The following is a 19389-nucleotide window of genomic DNA, read 5'->3' on the forward strand; positions in this document are numbered from 1 at the left end:
CACCCCTCCCACCTCCAGTTGGGACCGGATTGCAGAGAGGGAAGGAGTTGGCAGTACTGCACTGGAAAGGTTCATCCCAACCACTCTCGCCTGTGTCATTAAACAGAAACTGCAGGTGGGGTTCTCCCTGGAAGTAAAGCAGGAGAGCCCACTGTCCCCGTGGTTGAAGTAAAAACACAGCAGTGTCCTTGTGTAGGAAAAATAAAGGTACTTCACCAACTCCTTGAGGAAGGGCTCATGCCCGAAATGTTGGCTATCTACCTTTATCTTGGCTATGGACGGGGATTTCAAGATTCATTATATTGTCAAAGTAATAAAACTGTGTCGTATTACATGAAATTTCTTTTTGCCTGCTCCAGGGTAGACAGATTCGCCACCGGCAGGAATTGCCTAAGTGCCTCTTGCAGTCTGTCTTACAGTCTTGTTGTAGTTTCCTTGTATTTTATGTGACACCAACTGGCTCTTTGCGTGACGATTTATAGGAATTTAATGCTGAAAGTTCAAACTGATTGAGTTCATTGTGTCTGTCACAATAGAAAAATTGTCCTCTGTTCCCAACTATTTTGCAAGCAAGGTCTAGTTGTGATCTTGTCATTTACATGACACAACTGGCTCTTGGTGTCTATATTTCTGATTTACAGGAATTTAATGCCAAATATTAAAACTGATCGAGTTAATTGTATCTGTCACCATTAGAAAAATTGCCCCCAACTATTTTGGAAGCAATGTCTAGTCACAATCTCTTTGTTATTTATGTGGTGCCCCTTTCTGTGATTATATTTCTGCGGAAATACTTCAGTGAGATCATAGAAATGAAATGCTCAGTGAAATTACTGCAAACACTCAGCTGGTCAGGCTGTGGAAGGCGAAACTGAACATTTCAGATCAGAAATACGAGGTAGCAATGTAAGGCAGGGCAGAGTAGATTCACCAGTACTGTTGTACTCGGTGGAATTTAGAATGAGGCGATCTGAAAGAAACATACAATTATGAAAGGTATAGAAATAGGTAAGTTTTTTCCATTAATGGGGGAGACCAGATCTAGGGGTCATAGCCTCAAGATTTAGGGTAGTAGATTTGGGACAGATGAGGAGGAACTGCTTTTCCCACAGGGTGGTGAATCTATTGGATCTGATGCCCATGGAAGCAGTGGAGGCTACCTCAGTAAATATATTTAGGACAAGGATGGATAGATTTTTTCATAGAAGGGGAATTAAAGAAAATGGTGAAAGGGTGGGGGGGGGGGAAAGAGGCATCACATATAATTAAATTACTGGATGACATTGACGTGCTCTGTTGAATAATTCAAAATCAAAAAAAAAATATTTAAAAAGGGCAAGTAGGTGGAGATGTGTCTGTCATCAGATCAACCGTGATCACATTGAATGGTGGAGCAGGCTTGATGGGCTGGATAACTGACTCCTGTTCCGATTTCTAATGTTCTTGTAGTCTGAATTTCCTGTTTTAACTGCACAAATACTTAATTAGATGTAAATGGTACAGGCTGTCCTAAGGCTATTAAAGGAGCTAAATAAATGCATTTATACAGCAATGTTACACTGAATTTAGACATGTATATGTTAATTTGCCACCTGTGTCTGTTTTACACACAATAGGATCACACAAAACACCAATGAATGCAAACAGGTGGTTTTTGCTGAGGCATTATTCATCTGAACTCTGAGAATTCCACTTCCAACCCTCTAGCTGCTGCCCCCCCATCATTATTATGCCTGGGTGTTCATATCAGCCACTGGAATAAACAGTTGTGATCTTGCCATTTGTGGCTCTGAATAATGAAAAGCTGAAAGAAAACTGGCCCACAAAAAAAGACAACCTCTAACTAATCTACACCACCCCCCCCCCCCCCCACACCCCCAGTTTAGATGCCTCGTATGGAAATGAGTTTAGATTCCATGCATTATTTCTGCCATATTAGAGCAATTATCACATCGAGCTTCCCACTGGTATTTTTCTAGGTTGCAATCTCAGTGCAACTATGTTCTCTTTTTCTGAGGGCAAAGTTGAATTCTGATCTGAAACCTTCCTGTTGTGAATTGCTGTTGCATCTATCAATGAATAGTGCCCAGGTTTGAGAAATTGTAGCATTTTAGGTGTGCAGTGAACTATTCTGTAGCAAGGAAAATATGAAGATACATTAGTGAAGACAAGAAATTAGTAGAGAGCAATATTAATCTGAAAATAGGAACTTGGATAATAAAAATCATAGATACAACAGGCAAAGAGATCAGGCAAGAAAGACCACAAGACTGGGAGAAAAAATTTGAAAAAAAATCACAGAATTTGAGAGTATTTTGAATTTGAGAATAGGGACACATTTTTGTTCTTTGCTGTATAAATTTAAATCTATATTGTTGCGAAGTGCACAGAATTGAATAGCACTTAATGTAACTGAATCAGTCCAATAAGCAGTGAGCTACGTGATGATGGTGAGGTCCCTGCCACGATGGTGTCCTTTTGCAAGAAATACTATCACTGAGCTTGTGAGATGTGGAGCAAAAATATAAAAATAGTTGCTGATTTACAGGAATTTAATGCTGAATATTAAAACAGATCGAGTTAGTTAGCTCCGTCACCTTTAGAAAAAAATGTCCTCTGTTCCCAACTATTTTGGAAGCAGTGCTGGAATGTTCCACTCATCTGAAAATAAGCGGCATGATCTCCTTTCTGCTGAATTGATAGCAGAAAGGAAGAACACAACTTCTGTGTGAACTTTCTGTAATCCAGTTAAAGGAAATGAAACAAACGTTTAAAAGTAAATGTCTTTTATTGTTCTGGTTATCTCTGGAACCATTTTTCTTTGTTTCAGGGGCATGCTTGCTTCCAACAGAGCTATAGTTGACAAATGTTCCTTTTAACACTACATTGGAGCCTCTCGATATTCCATTTTCCCAAACTTTCATTTCGTTCAACCTTTCTCCTAAATCTGTAGATTGTGAGTATCATTCTGCAGTTCTAAAATTAGGTTCTTGATGTGATCCATAACCAATCTCTTCTTTTTCACTATTTTTATTAACATATGATGTGATTAAACTGTTTTGGAGGTAATTATATTTCACTGGATATTAGTGTCCTTGATGCAATTTTGTCATAAGAGCTCAATGGAAGCATACTTGACTCCAAGTCAGAATGCTATGGCTTTATGCATCAAACCAGATATTTTAATTCATGGTTTAGATTGACACTTAAATTGTCCAATGAAGTGGTGCTTTGGAAGTCTGTTTTCAGTCACAATGTTAACAACTGAATCTGTTCTCTAAGGTTCATACAAAACCTCCCAAGTCTCTATTCTGAGAAGACCAGGGAAGTTTTTCCAGTGTCCTGCATGACATTTATCCTTCAATGAATATCATGAATATAAATCTGATCATTATTTCATTCCTACTTTACAACATGACCCTTCCTTCCTAGATTAGAAATAACTAATAAATCAGTTTATTATCTGATTGGACAATTAGGTCAAGTTCATGACTGTACATGTACAACCCAATGAAACAGCGTTTCTCTGGACTGCAAGTGCATACATGCACACAATGGGTAATAATGACATGTACATAAATATATCTTTTTAAATAAACAGATATTTTGGCTACAGGATGCTGATTGATGATCAACCTCACAGCCTGCAGGAAGAACCTATTTCCTAGCCAGGCAGTCTTGAATTTGATATTTCTGTACCACCTCCTTGATGGAAATGGGTCATAGATGCTGTGTGCTGGACAGAAAGGTTCTTGTATAATTCTTTGACATCTATTTAAGAAATACTCCTGGTAAATATTATAATAGAGTGATCTTCATGGCTGTTTTGATGATCCTTTGCATTGACTTCCAGTCCGATGCTTTGCAGCTATCCATACCATGCATTGATGGAGCCAGACAAGACGCTCTCAACTGTGTTCCTGCAAAAAAGTTGTCAAGATGGGGCTGGTAGCCTTGCCCTCCTCAACCTACTTAGGAAGTGTGAGGGCACTGGTTAGATTAATCTCCGTAAGTTAAGGGAAATGCTTTAATGACATAATCATCTTATTTCTTACTCTGAACTACCTACAATAAACTAAGCTGGAGTAAGCCCACCCCTATGATTAGGGTGGTTAGCTGAACAAAACATTGACAACTAAGGTTTTCTTTGCTCCAGGATCATCTTGGAACTTCAACCTTTGAAAAATAACCAATCTCTTTTCTTTTTCAATATTTTTATTAACATTTTATTAACATCTAAAAATACAGAGATACATGTTAAAAGTCAAAAAGATACATTACACTTAAATCATATAATTTCATCCAAGGTACCCTGCATCCTCAATCAAACAAATTGTATTATATTATAAAAGTTGTATTATATTAATATTATATAAAAATTCTAAACCCACTACTAAAAACTAAGCTGTTTGGCAAAAAAAAAGAAAGAATTCCTTATCAGAGTTATAAATTACCTCAATAGTCCACACTTTTACATTCATAGCAAATCAGAGATTTTAAAAGTAATTCAAAAAAGGGTCCCCACAGTGTTTGAAAATTTAAATTCAAATCGGAAACTGAGCATCTAATCTTCTCTAAATTTAAACATGACATGACGTCACGTCGCCATTGAGCACGATTAGGTGGAGCAACGTCCTTCCATCTGAGCAACACTGCCTGCCCAGCCATAAGAGAAATAAAAAGCCATTTCATGCAAATCAGATGCTGAAAAATAACTAGTCCTCAAAACCTCAAGCAATGGGGATGAAAAATTGTGTTTGTTTATTTTTATACTTGAATCTGGACAATTATTGAAGATAAAGTGGATTGTTTATTGTTACTACTTGAGTAATTGGTTCAAATTTAGTTGGCAACCATTAGTTATTTTATTGAACTTGTAATTTAAGGGCAAGGTTTCTAATTCCTTTGTGGCAAGTTCTGAAATTGAAATTCATAAATCAATGTGAAGAAGAATGGTCAAAATAAATATCCTAACTGCTTACCTTTTCAGTAGTTTTAGCACCGTGTGCTAGAGGCATTTATAGCAAAATATATTCTCTGGAAACATTTTCCCAACCATTTCTTTGTCTTTATGTTGAATATAAGGTATAATTCTATTTTTTCTCTTAAGTTCAGTGGTGGTGATTTACTGCTGCATTTATGCTATAGTTTTAATAAAGTATTGTCAGCTTCATACCTCTACTAAATGTATTATTAATGACACCCTAAGTTAAAAACTGAAGCCATAGCGAACAATTGATCCAATTCAAAGGTGGAAGATCAGAAGGTACGAAACTCAGCACTTTATTACTGGATATCATTCATCCCTGCAGCCAGATTTACTCTTGATTCGATGTGTACTCAAGTTACAGTTTCCTGATTATCCTATAAATGCCTAGCACCTGTCTGTAATATTTTTAGTCTGGAGTGACTGGGTTTTCAACTTGCATCTGCTGTAATGTGTGAACCTTAAACTATGTCAATATTCTTCATGATTACGTAGTGTTGGAACTATATAGATTGTAACACGGTATTTGGATTTGGACGCTATAGTGATCATTTTGGTTGGTAATGCAGCTTACATTATTCATTATTACAAAATCCTTGTCTTTACTTATGCCTCAATATTTGAATTCATTGGAGTTGTTTGAATGCCAAGTTTGGCTTTGTTATTATTACACGATGCAGGGACACAATTTTGATTAACTTTGGCGTGATGCTGATCTGCTTAGCTCTCTTTTACCGCCCTTTGGAGTTGGAAGCCCTCTGCAGCTTTCTATAATCTTGGCTAACACAGACTCCATTACTTTGTGGGTGCTGTCTTTTAGACCATTTATTAAAATCTGGCATCATCTCCCTCTTGGTGGACATTCACAGTTGCAAGACACTTTCTTTAATTAGTGGTGTGCCTCAGGGATTGGTGCTGGGAAAAAAGTTGTTTGCCATTTATATCAATGATCTGGATGATAATGTAAATTGGGTCAGCAAGTTGGCAAATGACACAAAGATTGGAGGCACTGTGGAGAGTGAGTAAAGCTTTCAAAGCTTGCAGAGGGATCTGAACCAGCTGGGAAAATGGGCTGAAAAATGGCAGATGGAATTTAATGCAGACAAGTGTGAGGTGTTGTATTTTGGAAGGACAAACCAAGAAAGAACATACATAATAAATGATAGGGCACTCAGTAGTGTGGTAGAACAGAGGGATCTGGGAATAGATACATAATTCCCTGCAAGTGGCGTCACAGATAGGGTTGTAAAGAGAACTTTTGGCATATCGGCCTTCATAAGTCAAAGTATTGAGTATAGGAGTTGGGATGTTACGGTACAGTTGGTTAAGACATTGGTGAGGCCCAAATTTGGAATATTGTGGTGCAGGTTTGGTCGCCTAACTACAGGAAAGATATCAATAAGATTGAAAGAGTGAAGAGAATATTTACTAGGATGTTGCCAGGACTGACTTACAGGGAAAGTAAAAGAATGAGGAGAGATTTGATAGAGGCTTACAAAATTATGAGGGTTATAGATAGAGTAAATGCATCTAGGCTTTTTCTACTGAGGGTAGGTGAGATACAAACCAGAGGACATGGGTTAAGGGTGAAAGGGAAAAAGTTTAGGGGAACTTCTTCACACAGAGAATGGTGGGAGTGTGGAACGAGTTCCCAGCTGAAGTGGTGAATGCAGGCTTAATTTTAATTTTTAAGGAAAATTTAAACAGGTACCTGCATGGGGAGGGGGGGGGGGGGTAAGAAGGGCTATGGATTGGTTGCAGGCCAGTGAGACTAGGCAGAAGAATAGTTCAACCTGTTTTCTGTGCTGTAATGTTCTATGGTTCCAAAACAATCTATCCCATTTCCTGGTCAATGTTTGTCCATCTGACACCACTGAAGCTGAATAACTGGTTGTTGATTTCCACGCATTTTACATTGCTTCATTTAACACTCACCCCTCAACCAGGCAACTATTTATCGCCTCAGCAACCCTGACTTTCACAGCTGCTCCTATTTTCCTATCTACCTCACCACCAGTTTCTCTTCAACTTGTTTTTCTCTTTCACGATTTTGACAAGTAGTGTTCAACTTAAAGTTAATTCTGCTTCTTTCCACAGATGATCTGATGAACATTTCTGGTTTTATCTCTTAATTTCAGATTTGCAGATCTGCAGTTTATTGTGTTATTCAATTTTTGATCATTTATTCCAATTTATTCTTGATTGCAGAGAATTGTGTTTGCCTCCCTTTTTTCAGTGTGCACATTATAATGAGTTTATTGACATAATATACAAAGTACATATGCACTGAAATTCTTCTTTTCTACACTATTGCTGTTAATTCTGCTGCTACGGTCAAGGTAAAAGAATGCTGTGTGTGTAGGCTAGTGAAGATTTACTAGCCTTGCAGGTAAAGAACCACGATGATGTAATATACAAGTAAGGTTGCATAAATCCAAAGTTTCAGGTTATGTCCAAAAACAAATCCTCAGGGACATGGCAATTAGACAAATATAATATAACCAGAGTTAAGCAAGACAAGCCTATCTAAAATTTTTGAGATTGTATGTCTAAAGATACCACAAGGATAGATGATAACAAAAACAGGAAACAACCAGCTGCAAGAAATATGTAAAACTCCACGTATCACTAATCTGAAGGACTATTTAAAATGAACTAAAGAGGTGATGAATAGAGTGAGGCTCAGTGCAGGGAATGAGTGACACAGTCTACTCATTCTTTGTACCTCTTACTCCTGCTAGTATAATACAGTTGGTTATACGCTCATTGGTCCTGCTGTTTGCTTTTTAATTGCAGAGTGGGTCACCTTCAACTTCTTTCCCCAGGCAGCATTCTCAGTGGTCTCCTATCCATGAATTGACCGTGCCTATGATACTGGGTACTTCATTGAACACCTCAGGCAGCACGGGTAGTGTAGCGGTTAGTACAATGCTGTTACAGTGCCAGTGACTGGGATTCGAATCCGGTACGTTTGTACATTGTACATTTTCCCTGTGTCTGCGTAGTTTGCCTCCCACTGTTCAAAACATTCCAGGTGTGGAGGTCAATTGGGTATAATTTGGGCGCCACAGGCTCGTGGGCTGAAAGACCGTTACCGAGCGATTTGTCTAAATTAAATGTCCATAAGATTGCTGATCTATTCTCCTTGTTTCATCTTCCTGAGACTTCAAATGCACTTTATTATTTGTGAAATAGTTTGAAAGTACAGAAAGCATTGCACTAAATCGAGTTGTTTCTTGAATCTGAATCCAAGTCTTGACCTTGCACTAAAGTGATCTGAAGTGATTCTCCTTGGAGGATTGTCTTGCCATACTTTCCTTGGAGATGGGCTTTATATCGGTTTTGATTTACATTACACATAATTGGCACTAATGGAAAATATAAATGGCTTTAACAGGGTACTGGTGTAAATGCAGCTTAAACACTCCTTCCTCTTAATGCATGGTTACCTCTTATTATCTAACATCAGCATTGATGAGACAATCAACAAACGCAGCAGTAGTTGTAGGCATTCATTATTAAGTCGCCTGCTACTGCAATCAATGTTATTTTCATTACCTTAAACTGAGTCTACTCCATTACCACAATAACTGGTTTCAGAAGAACAAGATTATGCTGACCATATACAGGAAAGGTTAACGTAGAATAGATTGCTGGAATCCCTTTTCTACCATATAGGAGACGTTCTAACGTATCCATGCCAAGTTATTAGACTTTCCTCAAAGGCTGATAAATAATATTCAGCCAAAGATCCTCAAAATCCGAATCATGTTATCAAATCCATTCTGAGTTGACAGCATTGTATAGTTGACTTCTGCTCCATTCTTTGGGAGGTTGAAAATTGCTACATCATGACTCCCAACTTTGATGGCACTGGTATGGTTATCAGGAGGCAACAAAGAGGGTTTGAGTGTTGCAATTTGTCCCACTGAAACTGTGTATATTTTATTATTGCAAGCCAAATTCCAATCCAGATACAAGAAATGAAAGAACAAATATGTTACATCTGATACTCTATCTCCAGAACCTTTATTGTCCATCCTGACACAGTTGCAAACAACTTCATCCATCGTTGTATTTTCTGTTCCTGTAGCATTAAAAAATTTTGCTTGGCGTCTTAGATTCAAGCCTTCTATAGGGATTCATTGGAGATAGCAGGTGTTCACTTTATGTCGTAGCGCCACTTTATAGAATTCTCTCAATCGTTAAGAAAATTCTGAACACAGGTAAAGTTAAACTTTCTTTTATTGTCCTAATAGAATAGATGTGACATAGTTGTTTCCTATGGTAGGGGAGTCTAGGACAAGAGAGCTCTGCTTTACGATTGAAGGGCGCCCATTTAAAACGGATGGGGATGATTTTCCTTAGCCAGAGAGTGGTGAACCTCTGGAATTTGGCAGTGGAGGCCAGTTTATTTTGTGTATTTAAGGCAGAGATTGATAAATATCTTAATAGTCAGGATATCAATGGTTATGAGGAGAAGGCAAGGGAGTCGGGCTGAGGGGGAGAATGGAATGATGGAGCAAATCCAATGGGCCAAATTGCCTACTTCTGCTCTTGCATCTTATTTTCACTTTGCAAAGCAAGAGGAACCCTGTTACAGCGGCCTTGCAGCTGTTTCTCCAAGTAAGTGAACCCAGCACATAAGCTGAGCATAACTTTTTTTAATAAGTAATCAAAAATGAGATACTCCAGGTGCACAGCAGATGCTCACTACCACAGCATGTTCAGCACATATAAAACATGAAATATGTCGCAACCAAGCTGCGCTGTTGCCATAAAAGAGATTGTTTTCTATTCTGATGAGACACAATGTCTTGTTTTCTTATCATACCCATTGCTTAGCCATGCTCATTTTGCTTTATTGCCTAGTCAAGTAACTTTCCATTCCCCTCAGTCCTTGCAAAGCTTGTAAAAGTATCAGTAAAAGCATAGAAGTAAAACACGAAAGTTTGCAGACACCATGATTGAAGTAAAAATACAAGGCTGGAGAAACTCAGGTCAAGGAGCGTACTTTGTGTAGCAAAGGTAAAGATACTTAACAACATTTTGAGCTTGAATAGGCAGGCGTCCGAACAAAATGGTGGGAGGAGAGGAGTAACAGTCCCAAAGGCAAGTAATAATGGGTGGATAAGGGTGGGAGGCACACCAGTAAGCAGGGGATTGGGGAAGGCTCTGTGAATAAAGAGGAAAGGGGATGGAGAGCTGGAAGAAAGAAGCCAAAGGGAATGGGAAGGGAGGAAGAATGGAGAAGTCAATGCCATCCGGCTGGAGAGTGCCAAGACGTAAAATTAGATGTTGCTCCTCCAATTTACGAGTAGTCTTGAATTGACAGTACATGAGGCCATGAACAGACATGTCAGTGTGGGAATGGAGTGCAAAAATGGCTACTGGGAGATCCTTGTCACAGATCTCCTCTAGCACCCTTCCCTGCTCTTTGATCGCCATTTTCGAGCATAAACCACTTTCCCTTCTTGGCGCATATGTTTGATGTCACAGTGGTAGGCAGCACTACTGCACCACTCGCCCTGCCTCCTTCAGCTCAGGAAGCCGGCTCCCCACTCAGCTCTGCGTAAAGGCACCATGGGATCTGCATTATAGGTCATCACTCTAAAAGGTAAAACTGCCTTTTTTTAACTTGAGCCAGTTAAATGCGGGGTTTCAGCATAAAAAGGGCTATTGACTCCAGTTTTGGTCCCCTGTGTTGTATCTCTTGGATGTGGAATTTGTTTATCTGGTTTCTCCAAAACATCTTGCTGTGAGATGCAGATTATTGTTTCAGTGATGGAGCTGAGAAGAGCTGCCCTTGACAACACCAGCAAGAGTGGTAAAACTTAATCCCAGGTTTGTGTGGGGGGGGGGGGCACAAAGTAAACCACATGAATGTTTGGAGTCTTAAGTTTCCACAAATGAAGAATGCTTAATCAGCCCACCCCTCAGAGGAGGAGGCACGCATATCTTCAGCTGCTCCATCAGTAACCTTCCACTGTACGGTCAGCAGTGGGGATGTGTGCGAATGATCATGCAGTATTTAATGCCATCCTGTCAGCGATGAAACAGTAATCGTCTGCATGAGACAAAACTTAAATAATATTTAGACCAGAAAAATGTTAGTCAGTGATCATCGACTCCCCTGGAGTTCAGAATTAGAGTTTATTGCCAAGAACATGTCATAAAATTCAATTTTTTTTGCGGAAACATGACAATGCAAACATTTATATAAAAACCACCTTAAAAAAAAATAAATAAAGATAGTGAAAGAAAAAGTCAAAGTGAAGGGGTGGCTGTGGTTCATTGGTCATTCAGGAATCTGATGGCGGCAGGGAAGAAGCTACCCTTGTGCTGCTAAGTGCTTGTCTTCAGGTGCCTGTACCTTTTTCCTGATGGTAGCAGAGTGAAGGGGGCATGGCCTGGGTGCTGGGGGTCTTTGAAGATAGAAGTTGCTTTCTTGAGACATAGTACTTGCGTTATTCAGCAACATGAAATATGGAAGCTCTCTCTCTCGTTCTGGAAAATCAATAACACAAAGTCACACTCATTTGTGAAACTTTACTGGGTAACTTGATGTTGAGGCCTCCCAGATTATAAATGTGACACCACATTCAATTATTTACTTAGCTACAAGCTGCTTGGGACCTGAAGGCTTTGGTTAATTTCCTCTATTAAATCTAATCAAAGGGTTATAATTTAGTTTTGTACTTTGAAGCAACCTGATGAAAGGACCGGTTGCAAAAGGACAATGAATCCGTAACTAACCACAATCAGTATATATACTGCCCTATAAAACTATGCCACCCCCTTCAATCCAAGCACCTGTAGATGTCCTCAATCGAGTGATGACGGGTGGCTGTGATGCCGCAGTCCAATTTAACAACCCTCTGGAGTATTTCTTGTCCAGAGCATTGGCAGCTCTGTACCAGACTGATGCAAATAGGTAGAATGCTCTCCACAGTACATCGTGGATGTTTACTAGAGTCTTTGGTGACGTACTGAATCTTCAAACTCCTCATTAAATTGCCCACCATTAGCATTCTTTATGTCATTGATCAGAAATTCAATTGGATATAGGTCAAAGGATAGGTGTTCTTTGGTGAATGATGCCCAAAGCCATTCCACTTTTTATTTTTGTCACCTTTGCTGCCTTCAGACTGAATCCCTGGTCCACATTCCAGAGAGAAATATTCTGGATGGTGCGGCGAAATCGAGTATTTCTGGGAACACTTGGAAGCTCAGTGAAAATGGCGGACGGAGTACAGCACTTCCAAGTTACCCACCCACCTCATTAGGTACAGGTCGGCATCGTTGGTTTCTTGCTCAGATGTGCAGAATTGGAGTGGGTGCCTATCCTTGATCTCAGGGACTGACTAATGAGAAATGCAGTTGAGATCTATGAATTATTAACATGGTATTGTTTTGAATGTTTAATCTCTTCTTGGTAGTTGTTTATGTTGGATTGAAGGGGTGGCATAGTTTTATAGGGCAGTATATATACTGATTGTGATTAGTTACTGATTCGTTGTCCTTTTGCAGCAGGTCCTTTCATCAGGTAGCATCAAACTACAAAACTAAATTATAACCCTTTGATTAGATTTATTGGGTGAAATTATCCAAAGCCTTCAGGTCCCAAGCAGCTTGTAGCTTAGTAAATAATTGCATGTGGTGTCACATTTATAATCTGGGAGGCCTCTACATCAAATTACCCAGTAAAGTTTCACAAATGAGTGTGACTTTGTGTTATTGATTTTCACATTTACCAGAACGAGTGAGAGAGCTTCCATATTTTATGTCACTTAATAACAAATTATAGTTTATTGCTTCACTCTGCTGAGGCCGGGGCCACCCCCTCGCTTCTGCCCGGACCGGGGCCCCTTCCGCTTTTTCCCGGATCGGGGCCGCCGCCGCCTACCTTCTGCTTGGACAGGGGCCGGGGCCGCCGCCGCCTACCCTCTGCCCGGACCGGGGCCGGGGCCGCCGCTGCCTACCCTCTGCCCGGACCGGGGCCGGGGCCGCCGCTGCCTTCCCTGTGCCCGGACCGGGGCCACCGCCTCCTTCTTTCTGCTCGAGATGGAAGAGGCCGACAGCATCGAATCCACGCTGCTGAAGATCCAACTGCGCAGGGTAGGTCATGTCTCCAGAATGGAAGACCATCGCCTTCCCAAGATCGTGTTTTATGGCGAGCTCTCCACTGGCCACCGAGACAGAGGTGCACCAAAGAAGAGGTACAAGGACTGCCTAAAGAAATCTCTTGGTGCCTGCCACAATGACCACCGCCAGTGGGCTGATATCGCCTCAAACCGTGCATCTTGGCGCCTCACAGTTCGGTGGGCAGCAACCTCCTTTGAAGAAAACCGCAGAGCCCACCTCACTGACAAAGACAAAGAAGGAAAAACTCAACGCCCAACCCCAACCAACCAATTTTCCCTTGCAACCGCTGCAACCGTGTCTGCCTGTCCCGCATCGGACTTGTCAGCCGCAAACGAGCCTGCAGATGATGTGGACATTACCCCTCCATAAATCTTCGTCCACGAAGCCAAGCCAAAGAAAGATAGTTTATTGGCACCAGAGTTCTAACTTATTGAAGCCAACAGGTACTTTTATTTAAAAAAATACATCCTTAATAGTATACATTAAATTGTTGCAGTATGGCAAGAGATAAGTATAAAATACAGATAGATTTGTAAAAAAAGTTTCATTTAGTGCAAAAACGTGGTGTTTCAATATTGCAGAGATAATAGGATTAAAACCTCTGTTGTAATATTGAGATGAAAATCCCACAAACTGATGCATCTGTGAATGCAGCAGGAAAAAAGGTAAGGAACCAGTTTTATTCAAAGACAATCTATTAGTCAAATTATATTTTTTTTAAATTTGAATGTGAGAAATACTCAGCAGATCAGACCGCATCTGTGGAGAAGCAAGAGTTAACTGACCAATACCCTTGGGTAAGGTGAGTCTTTTCATTATTTCCAGTTTTAGTTTAGCAGGCATTGACATTTATGCAATTCTGTCTTTGCTCTCATTTATAATAGCCCACTGTTGCGTGTTTTGAGGATGTGGCCTAACATTTTTGATGGCTGCTGGGTTTTTTTTCTTGCTGTTAAAATAGAGGGTTATGAGGTAGGGTTCAGTATTTTGGTGCCTTTAACGTTGGCTATGTATCTGCCATATAAAGGTCACTGACCTGCTGAGTGTTTTTACTGCAACCACGTGTTTTATTTAGTTTCTTTTGTGTGGTGGGTATATTTTGGACGGCACAACATTGAGGGCCGAAGGGCTGTAATGTTCTCTATGCTGTCAGAGCTCGCTTGTTCTTTCTCTCTCTCTCTCTCTCTGCCGCAACTTTCGCGTTGGCGTGAGCGTGTATCCGTGAACCAGTCACCGGGCTGGTGGGAGCGTCGCTGACGAGTTTCCCTTTGCAGAGATGCTCAGCCTGAGCTGGGAGTAAAACTCGGAGATCGCGATTCAAGTTGCCCACAGAAAGAGAATGGTCAAAATGAGACTGCTGCAATGAGAGGAACGCAAATCCATCGACCACGCTGCTAACTTGAGGATACCCGCACCGTGGCTCTTATTTCTGGTGCACTGAGCCGCCTCTCGTTTTCTCTTCTCCCTACGGGGGGGAGAGGGGGGGGGGGGGGGGGTTGTGTGTGTGTGTGTGTGTGTGTGTGTAGACTGTGTACGCTCCCCGAGTCACGTAGTCTGTCTGGTCGCGGTGCAGAGCTCCCCTTGCGCCATCTCGCGGCCCAGGGAGCTTTCAGGTTGTGGATCTCAGCGGCGATACTTACCTACCTCCCCACCTAAAAATCGCATGGCAATGACCTTGACCGCAGAGCTGGTATTCGTTGTCTATGAATGGCAATCAGTTTCGTGGCGTTGGTCTGAAATCTGACTTCTTCGTTTATTATTTAAAAAAAAACACAAGGCTGGAGAAACTCAGCAGGTCAAACCTTGCCCTTTATGTAGCAAAGATAAAGATACATAGCCAACGTTTTGGGCTGGAGCCCTTCATCAGAGTATGATGGTACATTAAGGTGTCTGCAGACCTTGGTGCTTTACTCAAGTTTATTATCATCTGATTGAACATGTACAACCTGAGGAAGCAGCACAATACACAGAAATAATCAAATAAATAGACAGTATGCAAATATATGGGATGATTTACACAGAGGAAAATGTTCATTCTCACTGCCTGTGGGACACTGTCGTCACTAGGAGGTTGCACCAGGTGACAACAAAATCACCATCCATAAAACTTTTGTGCTGTGTTTCAGCAGAAATGTATTTTTTTTACAAAAATATCCCTATAGGTTATAACAGAAAAATCATTTTTCATAAGCCCAGCTTACATGATCAATAGACCTACAAGGCTAAAACTCTGCCAACTTGCTTTCTGAACCTTCTCGTGCACTCCGTCCGGTCAGAGCTGTCATGAGGGCCCAATTGCAACGACACCTCGAATCCCGAGGTTTCCGTCAGCATGCGCTGTTGTTTTCGCTGCTGCTGGTGTTTTTATAGTTGCTACTTTTATCAAATTTTTTGGTGTTTTAGCTACAGTATTATGGTAATTAGTATTTGTGAACCTATATCAATAATATTTTTGCAGATGAAGTAGGTAATTAAAGGAAAAGGAGAAAAATCAAAAAAAGCTTCTGCTCATACTAATTCTGTTGCAACTCAATGTAGAAAGATTTTACAAAATAATTTTGTTGTTAGTATCCATAATCTAAGAAATATTACATTTAAGCAATTTACAACTATATCACATTATTTTATATTTTTACTATATATTTTTTCAAATATTTCAAAATTGAGGGGTGAGATGGGTGACACCAACCTGGTGGGCAGCTGTTCCCCAGCTGGCAGTCCTGATTTTGATACTCCTTACCTTCTTGGCAAGAATCACAATTACCTGACTTGTACAATTGTTTCTTTTGCTACTATGTTTTAAATTTAGACAAACAGGACGACTGTAACAGGCCCTTCTGGCCCAAGAACCCGTGCCCCCTCCCACCCCCTGTATACAAATTAACCTACAACCCCAGTAAGCTTATTGAATGGTGGGAGTAAACCAGAGCTCCCAGAGGAAACCCACAAAGACATGGGGAGAGTGTTAAAACTCGTTGCAGGCAGCACCGGATTCCAACTCGGGACGCTGGCTTTGTAAGGGTGTCGCACTAAGCATGCCGCCCCAAATATTTTTGTGTCCCAATTCCACTAATGACAATTAAAGCAAATCAGGGAATTTGGAAAGCTCAAACTTTGTGGACCATTGTACATTTGGTCTATTCTCTCAACACTGTTGAGCTGAATGATTAAACAAGAAAATCTGCAGATGATGCACAAAAATGCTGGAGAAATTCAGCAGGTCATGCACCATCCATAAGATCCAGGTGGGAAGGTAGAATAGAAAGAAAATCAGAAGTAATGGGGGAGAGGATGGGGGGGGGATGCGAAGAAAGATAGCTCCCTGATAGAAAGGAGGGTCTGATTTTACTTGGATCTGTGCCCTCTCTCCCTATAACCTCACCTTCTTTCTCTTCTGCCCTTCCACCACATACCTCCTACCTGTTAGTCTGTGTTCCTTCCCACCCCCACCTTTTTATTAGGGAACTTCTGAAGAAGGGCGCAACCCAGAAACGTCAACTGCCCTCCATTCCCATGGATGTTGCATGACCTATTGAGTTTTTCCATCACTTTCTAAGTGGAATTTTCAGTTGCTTGGCTTATAGATCCCAGTGTGAATGAAATTCGAGCTCAAAACCAAGATTGTAAGTGAAACATAAACTGGGATTGTCTGCTCAGTTTCCAATTTGCATACGGATCAACAGAGCAGGCAAGCTTTATGAACTAGAATCTATTCAAATTTTACTGAATTCTTAAAGAAGAACTAAATACAGATCTGACTAGAACCATAGAAAATCAAAGAACAGATTCCAGATTTTCTGCATTCAGTGAACTGGTGGAGAAACATAGTGGGTCAAGCAATATCCAGGGTTAGAAGTGGTCAGTCAGTTTTGGGTTTTATAACTCCAGAGGAAATGGGCCAATGACAATTTTACTGAATCAAAATATTTCAGTAACCATGGGGGTCTAGAGTAGTGGTTCTCAACCTTCCCTTCCCACTCACATACCACTTTAAGCAATCCCTTACCAATCACAGAGCACTTATGGCATAGGAAATACTTAAAGTAGATTATCATAGGATGTCATAAGTGCTCTGTGGTTAGTGGGGAAGAAAGGTTGAGAACCACTGAACTGGCTGGAGTGTACACAAACATTGTCAATCTCTCACTGCATCAGTAGGAGGTTCCCATCTGCTTCAAAACTGCATCAATCTAAGGATTTAGTAATGTAATAAGGGTTTTCTTCTTGGAAAGAGGGGGTACCCATCACAGCAATAAATAAATAAACAAATAACCAGATATATATTAACTCCATATATTTTATTTGGGGTAGTTTGTAGGAGGGGGGGGGATGGAAAAAAAAAGCTTTGTATATCTTAACATGCCTGTATACTTTACCTTTAATAAAAAACTGCATCAATTATCCCAGTGCCCAAGCAGAGGGAGCTACCTCAATGATTATTGCCCAGTAGCACTAACATCTACTGTGATGAAATGCTTTGAGAGTTTGATCATGGCCAGAGTTAATGTGTACCCAAGTAAAGGACTGGACCCACTGCAATTTGCCATCGACTGGCAAATCGCTCCACAGCACACGCAATATCACTGTCTCTCCACTCAGCTCTGGAACACCTAGACCAGTGGTTCTCAATTTTTTTTCTACTTGCCTTAAGTAATCCCTTAGTAACCACAGAGCACCTACAGCACCCTCGGTGCTCTGTGGTTAGTAAGGGATTACTTGATATGGTATGTAAGTGGAGAAAAAAAGGTTGAGAAGCACTAGTTTAAACCAATTGTTGCCTTTATAAATACCAATATGCAATGTATTTTAACTCAGCCACTGGTTTTATACCTGTTCTTTTGCATGATTAAGAATAGTTCTGAAAATTGGATGATAAATTACAGGAATATTAATGGTTTGTAGTAGTGCTTGCTGAATGCAGAATTCTTTCTTGTGTGTAATGCATTTGGGGGAGCAAATGGGACAGTGGAATTTTCAAATGTTGTTTGAACAATACAATTTTAAACAAGTTGGCATATTGATTGTATTTCTTCTTCTTTGGCTTGGCTTCGCGGACGAAGATTTATGGAGGGGGTAAAAGTCCACGTCAGCTGCAGGCTCGTTTGTGGCTGACAAGTCCGATGCGGGACAGGCAGACACGGTTGCAGCGGCTGCAGGGGAAAATTGGTGGGTTGGGTGTTGGGTTTTTGCTCCTTTGCCTTTTGTCAGTGAGGTGGGCTCTGCGGTCTTCTTCAAAGGAGGTTGCTGCCCGCCAAACTGTGAGGCGCCAAGATGCACGGTTTGAGGCGATATCAGCCCACTGGCGGTGGTCAATGTGGCAGGCACCAAGAGATTTCTTTAGGCAGTCCTTGTACCTTTTCTTTGGTGCACCTCTGTCACTGTGGCCAGTGGAGAGCTCGCCATATAACACGATCTTGGGAAGGCGATGGTCCTCCATTCTGGAGACGTGACCCATCCAGCGCAGCTGGATCTTCAGCAGCGTGGACTCGATGCTGTCGACCTCTGCCATCTCGAGTACTTCGACGTTAGGGATGAAAGCGCTCCAATGGATGTTGAGGATGGAGCGGAGACATCGCTGGTGGAAGCGTTCTAGGAGCCGTAGGTGATGCCGGTAGAGGACCCATGATTCGGAGCTGAACAGAAGTGTGGGTATGACAACGGCTCTGTATACGCTTATCTTTGTGAGGTTTTTCAGTTGGTTGTTTTTCCAGACTCTTTTGTGTAGTCTTCCAAAGGCGCTATTTGCCTTGGCGAGTCTGTTGTCTATCTCATTGTCGATCCTTGCATCTGATGAAATGGTGCAGCCGAGATAGGTAAACTGGTTGACCGTTTTGAGTTTTGTGTGCCCGATGGAGATGTGGGGGGGCTGGTAGTCATGGTGGGGAGCTGGCTGATGGAGGACCTCAGTTTTCTTCAGGCTGACTTCCAGGCCAAACATTCAGAGCCAGCTCTTCAGCGCTTGACGTCCTGCTTTGCGGAAACTGCCAAAATGATTGTATTTACATCTTTGGTAACAACACTGCATATGAGAAGCTATGCCAAGTCTCTGGACAAATAAATCATAAACAGAATAAAATATGAAAGCTGACCAACATGAAATGTAAATTCAGATTATATTTTCTCTTAATGAGGGAGAAAGGGATCTAATCTGTTTCTCATACAAAGATTTTCCACTAGTTCTGCAGATTTGGAAGAGAGCGAATATTGCCCAATTCCATGCATCATATAGTGAAATTAATGTTAATAGTTTGTCTATT

At 41.0% G+C, this 19389-nt stretch overlaps 1 protein-coding gene across 1 annotated transcript in view; it reads left to right on the forward strand.

Annotated features, from left to right (window-relative positions):
* The window catches only part of hif1an (hypoxia inducible factor 1 subunit alpha inhibitor), a 52328-nt gene that overhangs the window by 572 nt on the left and 32367 nt on the right, over window positions 1-19389 (forward strand). The gene's annotated exons all lie outside the window — the stretch shown is intronic.

This window comes from Narcine bancroftii, chromosome 6, assembly GCF_036971445.1.
Source record: "Narcine bancroftii isolate sNarBan1 chromosome 6, sNarBan1.hap1, whole genome shotgun sequence".
NCBI lineage: Eukaryota > Metazoa > Chordata > Chondrichthyes > Torpediniformes > Narcinidae > Narcine > Narcine bancroftii.